The following is a 26584-nucleotide window of genomic DNA, read 5'->3' on the forward strand; positions in this document are numbered from 1 at the left end:
TGCTGATGCATTCATTTTTATGAACTTCATCGTGTCATTCTCTTACCCTAGGAAAACAATTACACAGCTTTTATATTGCATTATTTGATCTTCATCCAACAATTTGTTCAGAGCCAAATGCCATGAACTTGAATTAAAAAGAAGAGTTTGATCATTAATTTATCTGCGAGCATTATGTGAGAGTATCCAGCAGATTTTCTGTGCTTAATAAGTAAATATTTAAAAAACAAGCATGTTTATAAATAATAAAAAGTAGTCTGAACAAGTCTCATGTTGGGTATGAATAAGGATTAATGTCTTCTGCTGGGAAGAATTAAATACAATGAAACTTTACCATCTACAGCTGGTACAAATGTGAGAGTATATCTGGTGAAAATCGTTTGAAATAAGAGAGTAAAAGCATGGGGATTAGGAAAGAAATTCAGGACAGTAAAATATATTAATGCATTCAGAGTAGTCACTCATGAGATATCCTGGAAATCACATGAGAAATTTAAAATAAAATTAGGCAAAACACCCCAAAATTAATAGCAGGGAGTTATTCAATACTGGCAAGGAAACAGAATAACAGGTTGCATTTTCCTGACTCTGTTCATATAGCTATTTTTTCAAATTTTATCAGTTTTTGAAAAACTGATATTCAAATTTTCTAACATATTGATGATTGCTCTTTTTAGTAATTATGTAATCTAGTAATTACGATTATGAATTTTGTTATGTTTTAAGCTACAGTTTCTGAGTATTTGCCTGATTTGCCTCTTTTGCTGTTCCTAGCTTATATGCTGATATTGTTTGCTTAGTTTTTCACTGAAAATATGATTTAATCAAGTGCAAGGTGATGTTAAAGAAAAAGTCCAGATAATGAAATTGATTGTGATGAAATAGCCTCTACAATGTTCAAAATCCACAGATGGCCTAACTTTGATATTAGTTGTTTTCTCTTCATTTCAAGTGCATTTGTCTTCTGTCACTGTGTCTTCTACAGACAATACAAATAAAAAGAATATATTTACATTCTCTCAAAGAGAGAGGGGAATGCTGCAATTCTATTCCATATTTTGCTTGTATTTGTGACAACAATGCATACATAAATACCAAACGTTTCTGTACATTCAAGATGGCATAATAGAAGAAAAAAATAATCTCTGCAGAAAAAGAAGATAGAATGTATCAATTTGTATTTCTCTTGAAATTAGTGGAAATAATCTGCCCATAGCACATAGACATTAGCTTGACTAAGTTCTTTCTCACTTTATGTTAAATTTTTTTATGTCAGATATATGCTGATATTCTCCTTTGAAACTCTGAATAATTAGCACATACTGAGGCTTAATATCTACATTATACATTTTACAGAAAGACATTTTAAATATGGAAAAATCTGTAGGAAAGAATGGATCATTTCTCTATTCTCCTGCACTTAAGTAAATTCCATTCATTTTTATTCGTATATATTCATATACATTTCTTATATATGAACTGAATTCTTCTTAAACTAATTGTTTAGAATTTTAAATGTGATATAGCTATTAAGGTATTATTCTTAAGTTTGCTTTCTTTCCTTGACTGTCTCTCAAATTAGTCCATTTAAGATTTCAGTGAGGACCTTAAGCCAGATATGTCATTTTTCTGCTCTTCTTTTCATAAGCTTCACTACCTTATGTCACGTTGTACTGGAAATAAACAGCAAATACTTTGAATAAAAAATGTGTCCTTGTACATTAATGACAGCAACAATAGCAGCATCCTACTCTTTTAAGCTGGAATAAATTAGCCCTTTAATTTAGTTTTGTGAAGAAAAAAAATACAAGCTAGAAGCAATTCTCCTGTGTATAGACCAACATTAAGCCTCATACACAGGTAACAGTCAATCCATTAACCTTTGCTTTTAGCTTAACCTGTGTGTCCCTTGCATCACAGTTGTTCCTCCTTTTAATACCTTTTCCTTAATAGTTGCTCACCCACAACTGAAAAGGGCAGAGCAGCTTCTCATGACATTGACTGTGCCACTGCAATAATAAGCTTCTCTTTTATTTTTTTTCCCACCTCCTGCCTCACTACAGTGTCAGCAACCATTTTTTTTTTGGAAGGTAATCTAAAAAGAGCTGTAGAGGCAGAGGTCATGTTAAACTGTAACGCAAATGTTATTCCTCGATTATCTAGCTGGGGTAAATGTCAACTGCTTCGGGCTAAAGCAATTGGAAAAGCAGAGTGTGTGAATCTAACAAAGGGAGAGAGCAGGGGGAGGGGGAATCTAAACTGGGCCTAGCTTAGTGGCTGGTATGTTAAATCAACTCTTCTCTGTGTTTCTTCTCTCCAGCAAAAAACGATGCTGTATCAGCTGCAAGTGGCCTGAGAGAACTTTCCTCACTCATTCTTTTGTGATGTGTGTGCATGTAGCAGAAAAAACTGCGAGCTGTGGCAGCTACTTCAATGACATTTTGGTAATTGAAGGATCAGTCTTGTCTTACTTATTAAAGAAAAAAATAATAATGTGAGAATAAAGATATAGTAGATCTCTTAGAACAAGAAAACATTTAAAAAGCGTGTAATGTACTTTGCACTTCTAAGAGGTGTAGCATGTATTGTATGTAAAGTATGATATGGCATTGGTCCAAATTATTCCTACATGTAATAGAGCATGAAAACTTAAAAAAAAAAAAAAAAAAAAAAAAAAAAGAAATACAGTAAGCCAGATATTTTGAAACACTTTCGGGAAATGTGTGGGAAAAAGGTCAAGCCTTGCTTTATTCCTTCATATCTTTTCTCCCATTTGGATATCATGACTTCAGCTCTCCTGTGAAGGAGTTGTGATTGGTGTTCTGAACTGGAGTGAGCAGTTTGATGGCATTGCAGATCAGTTTGGGACAGTTTAATGGGTTTGGACTTAACAGTTAAGAAGCTGAAACCACTGGTATAGGTCCTCATCTTTCTCAATGCAGAGTTAAATAGAGTGATTTAAACTGCCACTTTAAATATATGGTTTTAGTAATCATCTAATGGCAACCATTCTTAAACGAATTCTTACATTCACACTCTACAGTTTCGTGAAGGGAGGTTGTGATGAGGGGGTTGGCCTCTTCTCCCAGGCAACAAATAGAACCTAAGGAAATGGCAACAAGTTTCACCAGGAGAGATTTAGATTAGACATAAGGAAAATCTTTTTCATTTGAAGAGTGGTCAGGCACTGGAATGGCCTACTGAGGGAGGTGGTGGAGTCAAAAGGCATCTGGATGAGGTGTTATGAAATGTGATTTAGTAGCTTAGTGGGTAGTAATGGCAATAGGAGGACGGTTGGACTAGACGATCTTGATCTCACAAGCTGGTTATGACACCAACTTCCTTTTAATCAATATTAAGTGAGACATGGGCTGAAAAATCTTTGTTGTGAAGGCTACTTACTTCTCACAAATCACAAATGTGCACAATCACAGCTGGTCAGGCTGTACATATCCTGAAATTATTGCACGTATTTTCACCTTGCTGGAGCCTTGGAAAAATTAATTGCCATTTAGAAGTAAATCTTCTTACCCCTATGTGCCTGCCTGCTGCAGACAATTCTGCAAAACAGAATGCCCTGTGATATTCTCAGTTCAACTTGAATTAAACTCCTTCTCACTTATGTAAGTTACAGTCAACTCGTGAAAGTAAGTTAAGTGACATGATTAGAATTCGTGGCATTTACAATGTGCTGAAAGCAATTTTGAGTCATTTCACAAAAATATTCTTAGCTTTTCTGAAGTCTTCAAGGGCTATTTATTTTTCTTTAACCCATCAAAACACTCTTGGAAATGAGAGACCTTGATTGATCTTGGCTTGGTGTGAATGTTAAAACTCACTGTGACACAGAGAGCGTATCTGAATATAAATAAAATTTTTCTACAACTGGAGGGAGCAACTACCTGGGATAGTGTCGTGTCTGCCACTAGGCCAGGAAAGTGCTGGCAAACATTTAGGTAGTATATTTAGCAACGATTAAATCTGTCCAGAAGTGTGCCTTCTGAAAAACTGACCCTGGGATTCCACTTCAGTTCTGTGGAATGAGGAGCACTGGGAAGAAGCATATAAATGATAAATTCACACTAACTGTTGCTGTGTGGCTTTTCAAAGCCAAATGTTAGCCATGGTCTCCTTTATAAAATCTACTTTTATGCCATTTTTTTATTTCACAGATTATTGTGATCAGATAAGTACTATAATAACTTTTCCTACATAAGGCATTCCTGAAAGTTGATTTGGGTTTCCAGATGAAGTGATAAGCTCATTTCCTTGTGGTGACAGGAAGTAAAAAAAGATACAAATTTACAGAAATCCATTAGAACTTATTCATCTAAACAACTTCAGTGAATCACTCAATGCCCTTCCCACACTGGGGAAAGTAATCAATTCCTTGGTGATAAAAATAAAGATCAAATGAATGTTTTTTAAGGATCATAATAGTATGATGAAAAATGTACAGTAGTATACATCAGCCTCCTAGTCACTTTTCAGTAAGTAAGTATATGCTCCATTTAACTTTGCTCATGTGGTGTCATCTTTACTTTTCCTCATATTTTCATACTCTTTAAGAAAGGATCATACCTTTAACAAGCATTACCTCAACAGATTTAAGAATTTCAGACAGAAAATTAGCAAGGATTATTGGAACTTATTTGATCTTTAGAGTCTGAAACCTTGGGTGAAATAATAGATTTAGTTTTAAAACATCTGGCATTAATTCATCTGGCAATTTGTTTTTAATCATTTAAAAACTATTTTAACTTAGGAAAGCGTGGATGTTGCAAATGGAAGATAGTGTGTAATGAACTGTCTAGAATTATTAGGTCTTTCAAATTTAATACATTTTAATTCATGAACTAATCAAAGAAGTGTAAGATTAGGACTGACTTACGAGGAAAAAAAAAAAGAAGTATTTTATACTGTTTAGACTTTAAAGCTTGGAAAAAAACACACTATGGTGGAAGAGTTGACTAGGTTCCTGGCTGTTCTGCATCACTGAAAGTTTCCTGATGTTTCATGACTCTTAATTTAAAAATAGAAGATGAAAAAATGGAAAAGGTGGCAGTTAAATTTTGATGAATATTGATGAGAAATAAAGTACACTTCTGTTATCTAATAAAAATGTCCTAATCTAGTTAAAAGATTTTGATCTGGTTTAAGAATCATCTGGTAAAATTTTATAACCTGAGCATGTCAGAAATTCTGATTAAGCAACTATGATTTCTATAGAATCTGTGAATCAGAAGAATTAGTAGCTGTGCTTTTGTTTAGTGCAATGCAGCAAATCCACTTTACTGAAAGATCTGTCTAACGTCATTGCAAGACCTCTCAATTATTTTTTTAATGGTCTTGGGAATCTGGATATGTCCTAGTGTACTGGAAGAATCTGGCAAATGCTGTCCTCAATTTTCAAGAAAGCTAAGAAAGAAGACCGTGATATTTACATATCTGTCAGTTTCACTTCAGTACCTGGTAAAATTATGGAGATGATTATTTTCAGATTTATTGAAAAACCTTTGAAAGGCAATGCAGTCACTATTTGTAAGTGGAAAGTCCTGTTTAACCAACTTAATTTCCTTTTATAAAAAGTTTTTGCATCTAGTTGATCAGGTGAAGACAGTAGATGTAATCTGTTTGAATTTCACCAAAACTTCTGATACTGTTTCTCAAATTTTGTCTTTTCTGAACAAAATGTCCAACCTATAGCTAGACAAATAAACAATATGAATGGTAAACAATCAGTTACATACTCACAGAATCACAGAATGGCCAGGGTTGGAAGGGACCTCAAGGATCATGAATCTCCAAACCCCCCTCCACATGCAGGGCCACCAACCTCCCCATTTAATACTAGACCACGCTGCCTCCACCTGGACTTAGAACCACTGATGACCACCCTCTGTCTGCGGCGTTTTAACCAATTTCTTATCCATGGAGTGATCCACTCATTTAATCCACATCCCTCCAATTTGGAGATAAAGATGTGCTGGGGGACCATGTCAAAGTCCTTGCTCAAGTCCAGGTAAATGACATTGGTCGCCTTTCCCTTGTCCACCAGTGCCATCACTCCATCATAGAAGGCCACCAGATTGGTTAAGCATGACCTTCCCCTGGCAAAACTGTGCTGGCTGTCTCGGCTCACATGCTCAAACTTCATGTGATCAAGCATGCCATCCAGGAGGGTCTGTTCCATGATCTTCCTAGGCACAGAGGTGAGACTCACTGGCCTGTAGTCCCCTGGGTCCTCCTTGCTCCCTTTCTTGTAAATAGGAGAGACGTGAACCCTTCCTCCAGTCATCTGGGACCTCACCTGACAGCCACAACTTTTCAAATATGATGGAGAGCAGCTCAGCAACCACCTCGGCCAGCTCCTTCAGAACCCTGGAATGCACACCATCCAGCCCTATAGACTTGTATGCATTCACTCTCATGAGGCGGTCTCAGAATTTCTCTGCCCTTACAGCGGGGGGGATTTACCACCCCAGACCCCACATAGAGGGATGCAGGGCTTGAGAACATGAGAAATAATGGAATGCTGGCTGCCAGTGAAGACCAAGGCAAAGAACTCATTCAGTACCTCAGCCTTCTCCTCATCTGTTGAAGCCAGTTCTCCTTTTACATTTACCAAAGGAGGTACACTTGCTTTGGCCTATCTCTTCTGGCCAGTGTACCTGTAGAATGTCTTTCTATTGTTTTTCACATCCCTCACCAATTTCAGTTCTGCCTGCACCTTGGCTTTCCTGATCCCATGTCTGCAAGTCCAGGTGTCACCCCTGTAATGGGTCAGACTTTAATGGTTGTGGTAAACAGTTACAACAGGCTGACCAGCAGTCACTAGTGGGGTTCCCCAGTGCTCTTCAATGTCTTTATAAATGATGTGATTGCAGAACTTGAATACATGAGTAGGTTTGCCGATACTGAATTAGGAGAAGCAGTTGACTCCCTTGGGGGTAGAGAAGCCTTGCAGAATTCTTGATAAAATGGAGGTCTGAACAGTCATCAATCATATGACATTTATCAAGAGCAAGTCAAGATTTCCCTTGTGAGGGGGATTCTGTATCTGCAATAGGGCAACACTGGTTATATGTACAAAGTGGAGAACAAAAGGCTAGATAGCACCCCCACAGAAAGGAATCTGGGAATTCTGTTCGATGGCAACTTGAATATAAGTTCAACAGTTTACCCTAGCAGCCAAAAGAGCCAATTGTTCCCTGGGGTGCATCAGGCACAGCATTGCTAATCAGTCAAGGGAACAGATTGTCCTGCTCTGTTCTGTGCAGGTGTGGCTTTACCTCCAGCACTGTGTGAGGTCTTGGGCACCACAGTGTAAGACATAAAAATATTGAGTGTCCAAAGGAGGGCTACAAAAATGATGAGAACAAGGTTAATGAGGAGTGCTAAGTTCACTTGGTTTGTTCATCATTTTGGTTGTGAGAAGAGTGAGGGGAAGCCTCACAGTGGACCACAGCTCTTCACAAAGGGAACAGAGAGGCAGCACTGATTTCTGCTCTTTGGTGACAGTGATGGTTCCCATGGGAACAATGTAGAGTTGTGTTAGGGGAGAGTCAGGTTGGGTATGTTAGGATAAGGTTCGTCACCATAGAGTGTCTGGGCACAGAATCAAATCTGTTAGAATTAAAGAAGCATTTGAGCAATACTGTCAGATTTAGTTTGATTTTTTTGGGGTGGTTTTGCTGTGAGCCAGGAGTTGGCCTTGATGATCCTTGTGAGTCACTTCCAACTCCGAGTATTCCATGACTCTATGATTCAATGGAACTTCCTGTACAAAGCTTAAAGCCATTTTGATGTAACGCTATGACTGAATTTTTCAGTATAGTAATCGATATAATAAGCCAATGTAGTAATTGAGGTAATAATCTTGCAAACCTTAAAGTGTTATCATTAATATTGTGGACTTCACAACAGGACAATAGAAATATTTATGAAACTCAGACAGCAGAGTAGTTACATTTTATCTCTTCCTTCACCCAGCCCTAGTAAAGCTTAATTGAAATACAGTAATTATAAATGAGCTTAGCTTCTCAATTTAATTTCCTTGTGAGTAGTTTCATTTATTTTTCTTAGGCTTTGTTAACATGTTTTAATTAAAAGATTTAGCAAAGCTGAAGATACCATGTGCCATTAGGTATGAGAACACAATGGGACATATTTGCAGAGAACTGGTGAACTTTTTTCTATGAGTTTGCTAATTTTTGTAATTGAAAAAGTAAATTTACTCATGAATCTGGGGAATGTATTCATGTAGGAAGCCAGATGCTAGAAACAGGATTTTCCATGACTAGTAGAAGCAAAATTTGACAGGAGTTCTGCTGCCTTATCACTATGTTTTATTTGATTTAAACATAAATTCCAGTCATAGAAAGACAAATGTAAACTATATTGGCCATGATAGTCACACTAAAAATATTTCTTCAGCAATTAAAAAAATGACATCTGCAAGACTAAGCTCAGATCAACAAAATACCCACAAACACTTACTCATAGTGAAGTAGGTAAAGAAGTCAATAACTTAGCTAAAGGCACTGAGGGAGGCATTTCAAACATCAGCATCTGTGCACCACAGCTGTTTCGATCTTTTCAACCCATTCCTAGAAAATATTAAAATGAAGTATGGAAGTTGCTTTAATGAGTGAAAGGTGTAAAGACAGAGGGAGTACAGGAAGCCTTGTTTTTGGGGACAAATTAAAGACACTAAAGGAAAAGTGCCAGGCAGCCGTTTGGAATTTTCATGAATTTTGTACTTTTCCTATTTCAAGTAAAATTGCTTTGCTGAATAAATACTCTGGAAGGAAGAAAAAACTTCACTATTTTGTCTTAAAAACATTGTAGAAATAGGCTTAGTGCAAACCACCATAACTCCTACAGCTTTTATATTGATATGATTGCTTACAGGTTAAATTTATTAAGAACATATACACAAAAAAGGAGTGTCATGCAAAATTAAAGAAGCAAGTTTCTCTAATTCTTCTTGCAACAGCTTTATAAGTGTGTAACATACTCAGGTTTTTTGTTGTATCTAGACCAAACATAATAATCTAGATAATGCAGCATGAAAGAAAAACTTCTGATGATAAAAATGTGTATTATTTATTCTTAAGAAATATATACTGTGTTTCCAGAAGTCACGCATTTGTGAACATTTTCTGGTTTTGATGATCCATTAAAAAGTTTTGAATAAGTAAAAATACCCATGCATTTTTCATTTTTAATGTACACTTCATGTGAACTTGTATTGTATAATAAGAATTAGGGTACTGTCATGCATGACTCACTCAAAGTGTGCAGAAATACTAATCTTTCCATTTGCTAAGCATCTTTATTTATTTGAAATCATACATGCATTCCAAGGAAAAGAACAACTGCCTTTTGCTCTAATCAGACTTATACACATTCAACAAAAATATGACTGACTGAGGAGATTGAAGGAATCTCTCTTCAACCCCAGTGCTCAGTATAATTTTCTTTTTTTTTAATCCTGATTTGCCTCATCTCCCATTTAAATTAAATATAATCAAACAACCTGAAGTTTTTCAAGTGTTCTTTCCCTACAAAAGATTATGCTTATCTCACAAGATGCCTTAAAGCTGCATATATCCAAAAAATCATGTACATTGCAGTTTTTGGGGTTTCTTTAATTGCAGTCCTTGGGCTCTAACAGAAGAAATATGCTATTCAGAGAAATTCTGCAATGAAGAGAAGCAAAATGAGAACTGGCTAAAACATACATAGAGATTGAGATACTCAAAAAGTTCTTTGCCTTGGCAGTCAGGCTTCCCACATCTCTCATATCTTTGAATCTCTAGGCAAGGATTGGTAGAACAAAATAACTCTCACTGTAAAAGTAGAGCAAGTCTGAGACCCCGTGATGAAACTGAATATGTACAAGCCTGTGGGATGGGAAGACATGTACTCCAAGGTCCTGAAGGAATTGGTTGATGTGGTTGCCAAGTCATCCTCCATCATGTTTGAAAAGACATGTCTGTCAGCTGAAGTCACCAGTGATTGAGAAAGGGAAACGTAATGTCCATTTTTAAGAAAGATAGAAAAAAAGACCTAGGGAACTACAGACCAGTGAGCCTCGTGTCTGTGCCTGGGAAGATTATGAAAAATATCCATGAAGCAGAAAGACATGTTAAGGCAAGTGAAGATGAGGCAGCAGTTTGCTCTTGCAGTCTGAATGGTCAACTGCACACTGGGCTGCATAAAAGGAGGGGTGGTCAGCAGGGAGAGGGAGGTGATTGTCCCCATCTGCCCTACTTTCATGAGGACCTATCTGGAGTACTGCATCCAGGCCTGGGTCTCTCCAAGAAGGATGCAGAACTGCTGGAGCAGGTCCAGAGGAGGGCCACAAAGATGATAAGAGGGCTTAAGCACCTCTCCTATGAAGAAAGGCTGAGGGAGCTGAGTTTGTTTAGCATGGAGAAAAGAAGGACCTGAGGAGACCTCACTGTGGCCTGCCAGAACTTGAATAGAGCTGACAAGGGGGAATGAGACCAATCTCTTACACAGAAGACAGTGGTAGAATAAGGGGAATGGGTTTAAACTATATGAAGGGACAATTAGATGAGATACCAGAAGAAATTCTTTATTCAGAGGATGATAAGGCACAGGCTGCCTAATGAAGCTATGGATTCTCCAACTCTGGAGGCATTCAAGGCCAAGTTGGATGAGCCCTGGGAAACCTGATCTAGTGAGTGTCAGTTCTGCTCATGGCAGGAGGATTGGAGATCAGTGATCTTTAAGGCCCCTTCCAACCTCAGACATTCTATAATTCCATGGAAGTAAATATAGAGCAAATGCACTTTTTGTGACATGGTGGATCTCTCTTTTAAGCCTTATCTGATGTCATGCAAACTAGAAGGATTCTACACAGGACATACATGTACAACAAAAAGATGAAAACCTGATAAAAATATTCTGCTTGAGAAAATGAAGAGAATGAAGGCCATGTGTACACCTGGGAAGTAATTTGCTGAAGCCTAGTAAAAAACTTGAACAAACTACAGACCTCTCTGTTCCTCCTCTGAATAAGTAGTTTGTGGGCACATTTTTGAGTTGAAATTGTAGCTATTACATCTTCTGACTTCTGCAAAGGCCTATCGAGGTTTTCCTGAGATCATTTTTTCTGTTTAAAATGAGTTAAATAATGCAAAGAAAATCATAAGACTCAGAGGCCTTCTATGAGAACTGATAATTGTGATATATGATTTCTTTATAGTCTTCAACAAGAGCAATAACGCAAATAAACAAACCACAGAAGAATAATTCTCTATTTACCAAGTCTGGGTTAGAGTCCCTGTTGTGGCAGGTCCGAAGAAACCCTTCCCACGATGTGCTACTTGGATAGAGCAGAGATGATGCTTATTCTTCCTGTGTGCTGATATTTGCTGCATCTGAAGTTCTGCTGCCCACTGGAGTTCATCACTGCAGCGTATCTGGCAGATTCCTTCTCATCATAGAGTCCTGTTTGAGAGGAGTAAGTCATCACTGGTTCTGCTGTCTGTGCCCTAGTGTAATAGACATTTCCACATGATCAATAAACTTCTGTACAAAGGCGGTGTCAGATTCTACTCCCCTTCAAACTGCAGAAAAAGTAGAAGCCTCTATAAAGCAAGAATCACTTTAAGCAATTAGTCAGTGGTTACAGAAAATGGCACGACTGGATGTAGATCTCAGCTGGAAGCAGTTCAAAACCATCTCTCACCTCTACCTTTGGGTAGAATTCTTTAGAGTTCCTTAGAATTCTTTAAGCACAGCTCCCTAGGCTGCATGGCAAGAAAAGATAAATACTTTTTCTCACACTTCAATTTCTATGTTATATAATGCTTGTAAAATTTAATTTAGTCAGAAAGAGACTAGGTTTGGATGTGATTCATCAGTATTATGGCTTGGACTTTCACATAGGAAAGCAGGAAAAGTTGAGAAAAGAGCTTCCTCCAGATTCCGCTAGAAGGCCTTCTTAATGGTTTTGGCGGAAAATCTTTATAACAGTAAACATATGGTCAGTATCTGGAATAGATGTTTGAACTGAACTCTCTTCTCTTTCAAGATCATCTGCAGTGTCAAAGTTAGGAAAAGGTCAGAGGTGATCAAAGAGGGATGGTTGAGAATGCAGAGATTTTGCTAGGGTTTTATGGTATTCTGTTATCCAGATAAACAGTTTTGACTCTATATTTCTATCTAGTTACAGACTCAGGTTGGAAAAGACCTTAAAGATCATCAAGTCCAACTGCAACCTAACCATACTACCCTAACTCTAACAACCCTCTGCTAAATCATGTCCCTGAGTACGACATCCAAACAGTTTTTAAATACATTCAGGGATGATGACTCAAACATCTCCCAGGGGAGCCTATTCCAGTGCTTAACAAACCTTTCTGTAAAGTTTTTCCTGATATCCAACCTAAATTTACCCTGGAGCAACTTGAGGCCATTCCCCTCATCCTGTCAACTGTCACCAGTGAGAGAAGGACATGGTTTGTGCCTGTTTCAGGTGTCTGGAAGAGCTTTGACCCCTCTCAAGCTTTTTCTGGATTCACAGATTATTTTTTCCACAAGGGCTATTTTGGGTATCTAGTCTGTACTCTTCTAGATGCAGTTCTCTACAACAGAGCACAAAACTTCAACAGAAATGTTTGAAAGAAGGCCTCTAAACATGGTGCATGACCATGTGTAGTGTGAAAAGTCAGTGAATTGTGTCATTCACATGCCATTTTTATTAGTAAATTTTCGTGGAATATTTTCAGATAACTTATGAAGAGAATCACAGAGAATTGTAGCTGCTAGTTTGGCAATAATGTAGGTTATTTTTCACACACATTTTCAAAAATAAGGACAAGTTACATATATATAAGGACAAATAAGGACAAGTTATCATATTTGGAACTTATTTAGGCTGACTGTATAGTTACATACTGGAAATATATCCCACCTTAAGTAGAAACAAAGCATTAGGTAGAGGCAAATCCAAGGAGCTGTGTCACACTGAAGGCACAAATGTTAATTTCTCCAGTTATCTTATAAAACAAAAACAAAACAAAAACACAAATATTTCTGAACAATAAATCAAAATCTCACGGATATTTTCCTGTGCGACATAGACTAAAGGGAACCTGTTTTAGTAGAGGGGTTAGACTGCCAGATTTCTAGAGGACCTTTCTTACTCCTTTAATTCTGTAATTCTCTGACATAAATTCTAACAACAGGATTCTTTGTCTCGAGAGAAGAAATATTTATCAATACAACTTTGTGATCTTCTCAGCAAAATATTCAAAACTAGTATATGAGGCCTCAGATTATTGAAGTTGGTGCTGTGCATCCAACTATTTTTGAATGAGATATCATGGTATTTGATGTGCTCAGATACGCACCAGACAAAGTACATTTCCTGGTTTTTCATCCTCCAAAAGGATAAGCACCCTGATTGTTTATCAGCAAGAATAAATAGACAGATGATTAAAGTGAATACATATATATATTTTTAAGTAATAATATGCAGTTGCAGTGTTTTGGCTTGAACTAGCCTTCATAAGATGGTGTACAGTGTATTTAATGAAAAGGACTGACTTGAATGACAGCTGAATGCCACAAAGAAAAGGGCAGCCCTGCATGGGTCCTGACTGAAATTGGCTGCTACTGTGATTTAGTAAGAGCTTTTCAGTTGGGAAGTGGATATTGTAACTCACAAAAGGTAACTTACAGCAACAAATTGAGCTGAATAGAGTTCTGAACTAATTCATGGTTTATTGAGTTTCCCTCTTGTCAGTGATAGCCAACAGTTAACAGAAGTGATTAGTTCAATATTCAGTCACAGTGATGTACAACTGACTTCCTAGCTTAAAGAAATCCTAAAGGTTTTTGAAGAAAAAAGTCCTTGTAAGTAACCTAGTTAAAAGCAAGCAAACTAAAAACATACACACACACATATATATAAAATAAATACATAAATGCATAAATCTGAAATTTTCATCATGGGAGAGGAGAGTTCAGCACAAGGCAGAGAGTGACATTTTTGAAATGGATCATAAATCACACAGGAGCAGTTTCAGTGGTCAGCTCTAAAAAAAGGAATATTAAAACGACTCACTCTGTTAAACAATGTTATGATGGAAAAATATGAACATGAGTTTATATCAGGGAACAGCTTTGACCAATAGGATTTATAAAAAGAAGTGTAAAGACCATTTTTTCATGCAATAGAAGATTTCATTGCTGCTTCAGGTTTCAGTGAGGTATAGAAATATCTTTTCTTCTCTGTTAACGAGGATGGCTGCATCCTGGTCCTAGAGAAAAACAGCTGGCTAATTCCCATGCTCAGCAGCAGACAGGTATGTGTGTGTGTTTCAAGTTCTATGCACTGCTGCTTATCCAGAGTGTGCACTGAAGTATGTAGTCTTACTCTGAAATACAGAAGACACTTAGAAGTTCTTAGCAATGTCATGAAAATATGTTACATAAAGAGCTCCAGCTGGAAAGAAGTTCTGATAGAAAATGTATGCTTTTCCTATGGAATGTGAAGAAAATTTGAAATGAAGCTGCCCTTTAATCCTGTTTTTTGGAAAGTTTAATGTGATGTTACTGGGACAACTTGAAGGAAATGGGTTCCTGCCTTAGGCTAGAAGCAAGTCATGCCTTTTCAAAGACATAGACAGCAAGAAGGCTACATTCTAGCCATTTAACTGTAACATTAAAGGATCTTAAAGGGGAAGCTCTCTGAAAAAGACCTCAAGGCAATGCAAGTGGGCATTCAGGAAACTGTAAAAATGGATTTTCAAATTGTGGGTTAAAGAAAAGGCTTAGGAGTAATATTGCCAGAATGATTGGAGTTACATCGGAATGTTAGAGAACGTATTAAAGAACAAATGTCAAAAGGTTTTGAACTGTTCAAGTACATGAGTATTTAAGACATAGGAAACCAAAAGTATATGATAACATTTTTTGCCTACTTATTTTAAAATACATAAGAAAGAAGAATATGGTGGATGAATCTCAAATCTAGTTGGTGGTTTATTTGTGATCTGCTTTCTGGGCATTATTCATAAATGCCAGGTATCAAATTCCTTCTCCCTTTAATGTCCCTGACTTTTGTGGAGTTTGACCAGTAATTTCGTCTTTGTGCTAAATCCATTATAAATTGCATCCATATACATAAAAGCATCTTTATTCATATTTTTTTTCATAGTGGTAGCAGTTTATCTAAGTACACTTTCATGGCCTGTATGTGACACTATTATCATCTGCTTTCCCTAGTAACAATAGGAGAAGGTTCATGAATATAAAAGTAAATAAATTGCTGTTCCTGTAAAACTGTAAATGTTCATATAAATCCAGTTGGCTAAATTCAAACCTGCAAGCATGCAGTCATAGGATACAAAATCAATACTGGAAAACTCAACTTGTTTTAAAATAACAAACGACTAATATTCATAACTGCAACTGCTCATAATCAGTCTACTAAGTTAAAAAAAAAATCCAGTAAATCAATTGAAATAATGAATAAATTCAGAAAATCATTGCCAAGTCACTGATGTACTGCAAATAGTAAAATAAATGTAATTCATTCAGAGTTATTTATTAAATTCCACAAAGCAGCACGTTGGACAAAATCAGACTGAACTCTCAGGCATGTGATTAACTTCAAGAATGTGGTTGGGTTGACTAAACTCTAGGGATTACACCTACTTTTTAAATTCAAAATCTTCTTAAGCGTTTTTTATTGGAAGCAGGAGACTTTTAAATGCACCCAGTGGAAATGTTTCCTTTCATTTCCGCAGGAGCAGTAATAAAGTCCTAGAGGAGAATTGTTCTTTTTAACTCCATGTTTCACTCCATATAGTTCTTTTTTCCTTAATTACACATAATTAACATTCACTGCAATATCTTTCCAGCTAACTATCTTTCCACACATCTCATAGTATATCTGAATCATCACGTCATATCCCAAAGGTGGGGAAAATAGGTTTTCCCTTTGAATCCAAGGTTTATAATTGCTTCATCATGGTTGCAAGGCAAAAGATGTGCATTTGAGATTTTACTGGTGGCTGCACAAAGATCTCTGTAAAGCCCTGGGCTGTGGATGTAAATGAGTGCCATAAAACCTGAAACTATCTTAAAGCATATGACAGTCAAATAGATTAATGAAGAATCATGGTCATAGTAAAGCCTTTTAAACTGAATTAATTCAGAGTGGACAAACTGTCAAAATACTGAACAAATGCTATATATGTGATCTAACAGACATCCTAACTTCAGAAATTATACGGATGTACAACAGAAGTATTTTATTGGAATATTTTCTCCTGAATCCTATACTAAGATACATGGAAAACACAGAGGTGATTGGTGTCTTCCAACATGGTTTCGTTAATGACAAATCATGCCTGAAATATTTTAGTGTCCTTCTACAGTGAATTTGCTGAGTTGGTGGATAACAGAAGAGAAACTTATATCATCTACCTGGACTTGTGCAAAGCATTAGATAATGCCCCATACAACATCCTTGTGTATCAATTGGAAAGACATAGATTTGATGCACGGACCACTCCATGGGTAAGGAATTGGCTGGATGATCACACTTATGGATCTGTAGTCAATGGCTCGATGTCCAAACATGGACTAGTGAAAATTTGTTTCTCAGATACCACTATTGGGGCTGATGTTATTTAACATATTTGTTGTGACAAGGACAATAAGATTGAACGCACTATCAGCAAGTCTGTTCATGACACCAAACTGAGTGATTGTGGCTAACAAAATGGAGGGAAGAAATGTCATCCAGAGGAACATCAATAGGCCTATGCATATCAAAGAAGTGGGCCCATGCATACCTCATGAAATTCAACTAGTCCAAGTGCAAGGTCCTGCAGATATATTGACATTATTCCTAGCAAAAATACAAACTGCATGGGGAACAGGCTGAGAGCAGCCTTGAGAAGAAGGACCTGAGGGTGCTATTTGGTGAAAAAACTCAGCATGCCTCAGCAGTGTGCATTTGCAGCTCAGATCTTTATCCTGGACTGCATCAAAAGAAGTATGACAAGAAGGTGAAAAGAGGTGATTTGGTAATTCTCCCCATTTACACCATTTCTGTGAGACCTCACCTGGAGTACTGCAGTAAGCTCTGGGGTCCAAGCATAAGAAGCATAAGAAGGATGTGGATCTGTTGGAGTGGGTCCATGGGAGGGCCATGACAACGAACAGAGGGCTAGAGCATGAACAGAGGCTAAAGGGGGTTGATCAGCCTGCAGAAGAGGAAGCTCCAAGGAGACATCATAGTGACTTTCCAGTATTTAAAGGGTGCCTATAGGAAAGCTGGAGAAGGACTCTTTATCAGGGAGTTGTTTCTAAGGTCTCTTCTAACCCAAAGCTTTCTGTGATTCTGTGATTCTATTCTTCAGAATTGTATCAGAGATCTCTGGAATTATATGAGATGGATCTGTGCTGGCAAGCATAATTTAGAACAGAAGTGATTTTTTCTCTTTGTGTCCTTCTAATTGAATTTTTATGGTGCTTTTGTTCACACTGTAGAGTGGCCACAGATACAAACTGCTAATTTTAGATGGAACTCAAAAATAAGCCATGCTTCAAAAGGGAACCTGACTGTGCTTTACCTGCCCATGAGGGTTCAGTTCACTGGACTATACAAGCCTAGACCAAAGAAGATTTCTATACGTAAAGTTGACATTAGCATCCTTCACACCCACTATTAATGTACGGCACCGCTTCCTAGTTTTGTTGTTACTCTTTGTGTTTAAATTACTTCAGTATTATCAGTGGACCTACTTTAGTTCATAACAGTTAACAATCTGGTATAATCTGTTTTTGTAGTGTAAACTGTTGGCAGAGGAATACTTTTAACAAAAGAGAAATGTAGAAAAAAATTAGAATGAATAACAGTCTAAAATTATGTAGCAGTATTTCAGCCACAAAAATCAACTTTCTACTATTTCCAAAATCATTTAATAGGCAAAGATTTGTTGAATTTTTTTGCAGCGTTAATTGTTCTCCTCTATTAAGTTAGTTTGCAATTTTTTAGAAATTCAGAAGCATCTTAAATAGATTCTCTTATTTTTGGTAGTCATGAAACTATCTCTGTAACAGGAAGAGGAATGTGTAATCATTTCAACATTATCTGGTGTGTACAAAGAATAGGTCTAATCATTTCATTAATCAGCCATCCTTACAGATTAAACCATATTCAGTCTTCCCTGAAGATTTTATTCTATGATCATTGTATGAAAAAGTATAATGGTGAACAGGAAATTGAAACTGTTATTATACAGGAAATAACAGCACTCTGTCAAAATCTACAGAAGAAACATATGTTCAAAGTTACTGTCAACATCTAACATATCATATCAGATAGAAAGAAAAACTAAAATTACAAGAATCATGATAATATCAATTCAAGGCAGACTTCTGTGTGAAAATAAATCCTTTGCAGTTTCATGAAAGGGAGTTGAACACAGAGTATCTGATGGAGCAAAGATTCTGCCATAATTTCATATACCTTGAATCTATGGCAGACATTTCCCCTCTCTAAACCCTCAAGACTTCATGGAGTTAGAAATGTAATACTTTCTATATATAATGAAGAATGCTTTTATCGTATTTCCCTAGCTTGCAAAAAGTGCTGTGGTGTTCATTACCACTGAGGAATTTCATATAAAGTCTCTACTATGGCCCTGCTACAAAGTATTTAGATTTATTTGTAAATTTGAATATCATTTTACTGAAGATGTTGGAAAGTGTGAAGATGTAACACAAATAAGCAAGGTAAAATGCACTAAGTTCTGTGAACTGGGGTCTAGATTTGAACTAGAATTGAACTTTTGTAAATTAAGAAAATGTACCCTGTGATGGTCATTACTGTTCAGTATTTAACAACAATTTTATCATTTGTTTAAATTATCTGCTGTTCATAGAGTAGTTGCTCATCACACAACAAAAGTGTTGAACACAGAAGTGTTTTCTTTTCTTTTCTTTTCTTTTCTTTTCTTTTCTTTTCTTTTCTTTTCTTTTCTTTTCTTTTCTTTTCTTTTCTTTTCTTTTCTTTTCTTTTCTTTTCTTTTCTTTTCTTTTCTTTTCTTTTCTTTTCTTTTCTTTTCTCTTCTCTTCTCTTCTCTTCTCTTCTCTTCTCTTCTCTTCTCTTCTCTTCTCTTCTCTTCTCTTCTCTTCTCTTCTCTTCTTTTCTTCTTTTTTTTTTCTTTTTTTTTTCTTTTTTTCTTTTTTTTTCTTTTTGTTACCCTTCCCTTCCCTTCCCTTCCCTTCCCTTCCCTTCCCTTCCCTTCCCTTCCCTTCCCTTCCCTTCCCTTCCCTTCCCTTCCCTTCCCTTCCCTTCCCTTCCCTTCCCTTCCCTTCCCTTCCCTTCCCTTCCCTTTAATGGAAAGTTTCCATCAAATTTTCTACTATGAATACAGCTGTATTCTCTGAATCATATTAAAAATCTATGTCTAGACAGATACGTGTCTAGGTGTCTTGTTAGCCACTAATTCCTGGTGCTTTAATAAGTTCTAAAAGTTGAGAGAAGACCTAGAACACTTCTTTATTCTACAAATTGCGACCTAGCTTGAATTCAAGCATAATATAGTTATGCTATTAGTTAGGTTAAAAGCTGAGTATCTATTGCTTCCCACAGTGTGTGGCAGGTAATTTTAAAAAGGTAATGTTGGGTTTAAAACCATAACGGATTAAAAAAAAGGATAAAAAGACCAAACATGTTAATGACTTCTGTGAGACCCTCTTAACCTACGTTTCTTCCAAATCTGAAAGATCTCCGAAGACTTCACATCACAAATTGTATACTGGCTTTGCATTACTGTGTCTGTACTCCTTGCCTGATGCCATACAAGACTGAAACAGTCTTAGTCTGACATCTGGATTCATATCTGCCATTATCTTTACAATTCACTTCAGGTAGGAGAAATGGAAAACTTATTCCACAACTTCATTTCTATTATTTCAGTATTTATTTGTAGCATTAATATGGTCCGTAACCTAATATTGAGACTGTTACAGAAGCATGGAAAGGAAATGGGAAAACATAGTGTGAGTGGAAGTAGGTTCACAACGTTAGGTGAGTGGATTTAGAGTCATAGCCCAGAGTCAACATTTAAGTAACAAACCATATTATTCTATCATTCAAAATTATGCTATTAAAATTTTCACAAAAAGTCACATTTGAAATAATAATGTTGCCACAAGTAATTGAGATATCCATGTAGATAAAACCCTCAATTTTTTCTTTGCTGGACAATGCCACAGTGACTACAGCAACTACCAATAGCTTACACCAAGAAAGAGAAAAAGTGATTTATTCCATCATGAGTAAACTTGCAGGAAATATATTTGTTATTACATACCGGATCATAGGAAATTACAGTATTATCAACATCATGCTTCTTTTGGATTACTTCTGGGATACCTTTCTTAATTCTGACATGTGAGATGCTATGTCACCTCCATGAATGGTAGATTTACTCCCCTTATCTAACTTTCAAGGTAGAAGAGCTGGTCTTTTCTTCATTTCTTTTTTTTTTTTTTTTAATTTTAATCTATCAAAGGCATTTCCTACTTGAGCTATAATACAAAGCAGTAGATTGCACACCAGTTAAGCTGTGATAAAGAGAACACTGGAAATCACAAAATCTGTTGAAGTTTATGTTCTTTCTTTCTTACTGCAGTCCATACAAAATTAAACTTGTTATCTTTAGATTGATTGTTGTGATATATGCCAAGCTCCAGTTCTCCTGAGTCTGACCACCTTGAGTAATATATGTCAATGTCTTTCTTTAGCAGTATACCTGGTATAAATCTTACTATCATCGATGAAAGAAATAAGTTTTGTTAATGAAATATGATGTAGTCTTTCCAGTGCTCTATTTAGACATCACCTAGGAGTAGATCATGTTTTTAGAAGTCAGGAGTAGCCCCAGGCCTTGCATAATTCTAATTGATGTAAATGAAGAAAATAATGAAAGCTTGTGTGTGCTGACCCTGTTATACAGGGTGGTTTCACCTCAATTAATCAAAGAACCTTTAGAGATGTTTCAAGCATCTGGCCTGAATAGAGAGTTCTTCAGATTCTGATACTAAACTGGCTGTGTTCAGTGCCTGGATTTCAACAAAAGCTGCTTAGTTTCCAAATGCTGACATGCTTAAAGAGACTTGCATGTTAAAAAAAAACTCCAGCTCCCCCTCAATAAAACATCATCCTTGGTTTGGGATAAATATCTGAGAAGCAGCAGCTTCTCTTGGAAAGCTTATGTTCTTGCTCTAATGCTGGAAACATGGAAAAAAATCTCATTCTGTAATTGAAATTATGAATACCAGGTTTGACAAAAGTAATACTACGTAGAAAAAATCTGAGAATAATGGTTTCATTTCTACTATATCTGATATGTGTGAAAGATAATGCAATTTAAATTTATACTCTGTATTAGCTTATTCTAGCATTTTACTTGAAACTCACACTAGTAGCATGTTAGCTTTGTCACATCTGATAGATGTACTTTCCATAAAATGACCTTCATGCCATGCAGCCAATAATGCTCACAAATAAAATGTTAAAATGTAAAGACAAACGAAGGTCTGTAAAACACAATAGAATGCTATGTTTATTGATTATAAGGCTGAATATTTTGTAGGGTTATATTCCTTTCTTATAAAAATGTAGCATGCAAGCTGGTTTTGTTGTTTGTTTTTTAAACTGGAAGTATTTACAGTTTTTTTACATATGTGGTTATTTAATTTTTCAGTGAGTTCATAGAGTGTTCAGTATCAAAGCAATAATTCTAAATACAGATTATGTACCAAATGAATTAAAAAGAAAAAAAAAAAAAACCTTGGGGAGAGGATCCACCCATATGCTGCTCATACAAATTTAAAGGCTGCCTAGCTTCTTGAATTGTAAACACTGGATAATGAAATTTCTTTAAGTTTAATGTCTTTCAAATGTGTAAACATAGAGTTGTTTTCACAGATAGTGAAAGGTGCTTCTGAACAAAAAAGAAAGAGGCAAGACTGGAAAAGTGTGAGGGTGTGGTAAAGATTAATAATAAGAAAAAGAAAAGAATGTCAGGATAATGATCTGATTAAAAATCAAAGAACCAGGTGAGTTGTTTTATACTCCTTCCCAGGATTCTTCCTTCTCAGAGACACCACTGAAACTGAATACCACCAAAATTTTTTCAGTATTTTATTTTTTTCTGATACTTGTTTTCTGTTGAAAAAAAAAATAGACAAACAAGCAAGCAAATAAATAATTTCCCATGCTTACTTATTTATCCATGTCAGGATTTTTACTATTTTCATTTTGAAAAGATTCTTGCAGTTTCCTGAAACAATCTGAAGCCTGAAGTGTCAAGGTACATAAGCGAAAAATAGCACTCCTATGTTTTTTTTCAGGTCTGTCAAAAGAGAGTTTGCATTAGTCTAGAGATAAGACTGTAAATCCTCTTACATTGACAGAGATCAAAACCATAGATTCATAGAACCTTAGAATAATTCAAGCTGGAAGGGATCTTTAAAGTGTACCTACTCCAACTCTCCCGCAATGAGCAGGGACACCTACAGCAGACCAGTGTGCTCAGAGCCCCATCCAGCCTAAGCCTGAATGTTTTCAGGGATGTGGCATCCATCACATCTCTGAGCAATCTGTTCCAGTGCCTCACCACTCTCACTCTAATCTTTTCCTTACACTCAGCCTAATTCTCCTCTCTTTTAGTTTGAAACCATTTTCCCTTGTCCTATCATAACAGACCCTGCTAAAGAGTCTGTCCCCTTTCTTCTTATAGCTCCCCTTTAGATACTACAAGGTTTCTATCTGGTCTCCTCGGAGCCTTCTCCTCCAGGCTGAACAGCCCCAGCTCTTACAGCCTGAATATGAGGAGAATCACCCAAAAGGCGATTCATAGCAAACTGTGAAAAGGAAAAATATCAGTAATGAAATCAAGGCAAGGATTGTAGGAAAGCCCTGCTGGGCTGAACACTCCTCTGTGTATTGCTTTCTGACAGCTGATTGTGCTGTTCTGGAAAAGGAATTAGAAGACCAAACCAAATCAACTCTTATCATTCTCATTCTCAGTCAAAATAGAGATCACCTTTCTAAAGCTAGGACGTATTTTCTCTAAAGAAAGAAGTGAATTTAGGCAGCAAGAGGAGGGCCTTCACCCTATAAAAGGAAGCCCAGAACAAGGAAGAATTACACATTTTACTTCTTTTTTTTAAAAAAAAAAAAGCTTGTGAATATATCATTTATCTTCTCTCTCCAGGGAATTTAAGCTTCCCTAAGGTCACTTACCTGAGAGATTATAACAATTGCTTTCACTATGGTACATTTTACCACAGCAAAGTGAAGAAAAAAAAAGTAATCACTTGCACAATACCCAGGCTTTTAAACTGTATTATAGGCTGAATGTATAAAGAAACAAAGGGAAAGGACCAGTAACAGTCTTTGTGTTTTACCTTTTAAATCAGATGCAAAAAAATGAAGTATTTTTCTAATACAGTTTCAATAAATTGTGGCTCCAAGAGGCTTTTCGTTTTGTAGAAACTGTAGGGCAAATGAATATCTGTGTGGGAATAGCAAGTTATAAATATACAGCAGTGATTTCAAGACAGAAGCGTCCAGTGGGTTTTAGATTTCTTTTTCTTCTCCTATATTTGAGTTCCATCACCTTATTAATATATACCTTGACAAAAGTCCTGAGAGGTGTTTTTGGAACCTAACTAAAGTAACAACTCTTCTTCGAGAGGAGAAGAAAAAGGCAACAGGAGAAGGCATAGGTGTGTTGGTAACTAAGTGGTCTGATGGGAAGACATCTGGGGAGAATCAGGGTCCTGTCTTCTCCATCTGCCCAGGCTAAGGGTGGAGAAGTAGGGCAGCAAGGCCCAGTAAGTCTTGTTCCACTTAAACATTTCTGTACGATTCAGCGACTTGTCCATGCAACACTCTTGTGTGGACATCTTATGACACATTTGACTAGAATGAGCAAGTCACAGGAGTAAACAATTTATGAAAGACACCATAATAAAAATTCTTTGGGGTTGCAGTACGAGGCATCATCAGAATTTTCTGTGACAGAAATGTTTTATTTGTTATTAGAGAAAAAATTACCCCAATACTTTCCAGCTAATGTGTACCTGTAATTTGTGCACTCTACCTTACTTTAAGTAGAATGATCACTGCACATTTCTGTGTATTTACAGACAACTTGCACAAATTAGAAGCTTCTGGCTCCTCTCTGCAAAAGGTTAGTATTAATTCCTAGAAGTGTGCTCTGTGACAGTGGCAAAATATAATTAAGATAAGAGCATTATGTTTTCAAAGAAAAAATAAACAAAACAAAATTTTTGAAGAGGCAGAATGTGTAAATCTAAGCCTCTGAAGCACTCCAGAACATTTATGTCTCACAAGAAGAATCAGAGTTAAAACAAGATTATAATTCACTACTCCAAAGTCTTCCTTAAACAAGGCTATGATTTGCATCGTACTGCATGGAAATCCCACTTATTCTTTTTAATATAATGGAACTGTTACATGGGACATGTTTGTTTAGGACAGAAGTATGCTTGTATTTGATTTCAGCTATTTATTCTATTCATAATTACTGCACTATTTTTTCCATTGTAGATTGCACAAATCTTACACCTAGAACTTCTAGAAAATTATTATTGTGATGGCTATATGGCTTTCTGTGCCTAAGAAAGAAATTCAGTGAAGAGAATGCATCTCAATAAGAAATGATAAACTGGAAGAAGAAAGTTGTCAAAATATAAAAAGTAATCATTTAAATATAATAAAAATATCTGTTTTTTTACACAAACTGAAACTGTGCTAACTAGCAATTCTTACACTCAACTCTATATAAATAAATAAAATAAAGATGCTACTTTGTAAAGCATCTATTTATTCCCAAAGAGCTTTCTTGTGTTCTAAGTATCTGAAATTAAAGATCTATCAAAATCATTTACATACATAACCCCAATGACTACTTCAAAGTATTATATTGTTTTCTTAGGATAAATTTATGGGTAGTAAATATATCAAATAAATAGCAATAATAAAAGAATCTGTTTATTTGCTGTCTATAGCAATGCCAAATTATTGAAGATGTGAACTTCTGTGTTGCCATAAAAATACTCCAGTGATTCTTGGTTTTCAACTCTCTACAGAAATCCGTTCACAATTTATTTATTTTTTTCAAAGGTAAATATAATAAAATTTCAGCATAAATTATGTCAGTTTTCTGCTATCATTCTATTTCTTATTTATTTGGTTCAGAACACACTTGTTTCCTATTCTTACTACGCTTCCCTGGAGAAACAGGCTGAGGGGCAGACATATGGGGGAGGTAAGCTGAGAGGACAACAAGTATGGGGGGTCCTGTTGTGATAACACTTGAACAGATTTCTCAACATCTTTGTGTAAGGAAAAGCAAGATCCTTCCATCCCAGAATCTTTGATGACCCCATAAACAAAAGCTTTGGAGGAAATTAATGTCCATTTGTTGGGTAAGAAACACAGGTAAGTAGAAGCCCATCTGGCAACAAGAGGTGTGGGGCAATACGAACCTTTGAAGACATGGGTGTAGATTGATGCTGGATTTATATACGCTGTAATACATATTATGCTGCCTGTCACTATTACAGAGCCTTGTTCTTCCCTTTCTGTGCTTTCAGTTCATGAATCTTTCATTCTTTTGTGCACAGTGAGCTGAGCTCTAATAGGAGCTGTAAGGGGACAAGAGGAGGACAAGATTTTTTATACAAAATGCTCATCATATCATTCTGGCTGTTTCCCCCACATAGTGCGTTTCTCTGCTAGTGACTGAAAGGCATACATCATTATTAGAGTTGGAATATATAACTGAGAATAAAGTTTTTCTTATTTAAAGTTCTAATATGTACTATTTCTATTTATAATACACCTAATTATTGTCCAGTTAAGTGGCACAGCATTTTTAAGCTCATAAATTGAGGTGATAAGATCCACAGTATACAATTGCAAGATGATCATATCAGGATCCTGTTAAGCATAATATCCTTTCTCCAGTACTTGTCAGAAGCTTGAAAGGTAGTAAAAGTTCATGAAAATTCACAGTGGTGTGACAATGGAACAGGCTACCCAGAGAAGCTGTGGGTGCCCCATCCCTGGAGGCGCTCAAGGCCAGGTTGGATGGGGCCTTGGGCAGCTGAGCTGGCTTGGGACAGCCCTCCCATAGCAGGGGTTGGAAGTGGGAGATCTTTAAGGTTCCTTCCAAACAAAACCGTTTTGTGATCCTATATTTCTATGAAAATGTGTCCTCCTGCTCACTCTTACAAAATACTTTTCTATGGTTAGTAAATACATTGAAATATTAAAATTAATCATGACTTTGATATGAGGATGTCTATCATTTTACACTTTTTCATCAGTGAATGAAATCACTTTTTCCACCATGCCATTTTTTTTTCTCCAAGCAGATCATTGAAGCAGCTCATTAGCTCTGCAAGAGAGTTTTGCATTTCTGATGAGTCATTTCCTCTCACTGTGCTCCTTAACACATTTGAAACATGGCTGTAC

The sequence above is a fragment of the Lagopus muta genome, chromosome 3 (assembly GCF_023343835.1).
Source record: "Lagopus muta isolate bLagMut1 chromosome 3, bLagMut1 primary, whole genome shotgun sequence".
Taxonomy (NCBI): domain Eukaryota; kingdom Metazoa; phylum Chordata; class Aves; order Galliformes; family Phasianidae; genus Lagopus; species Lagopus muta.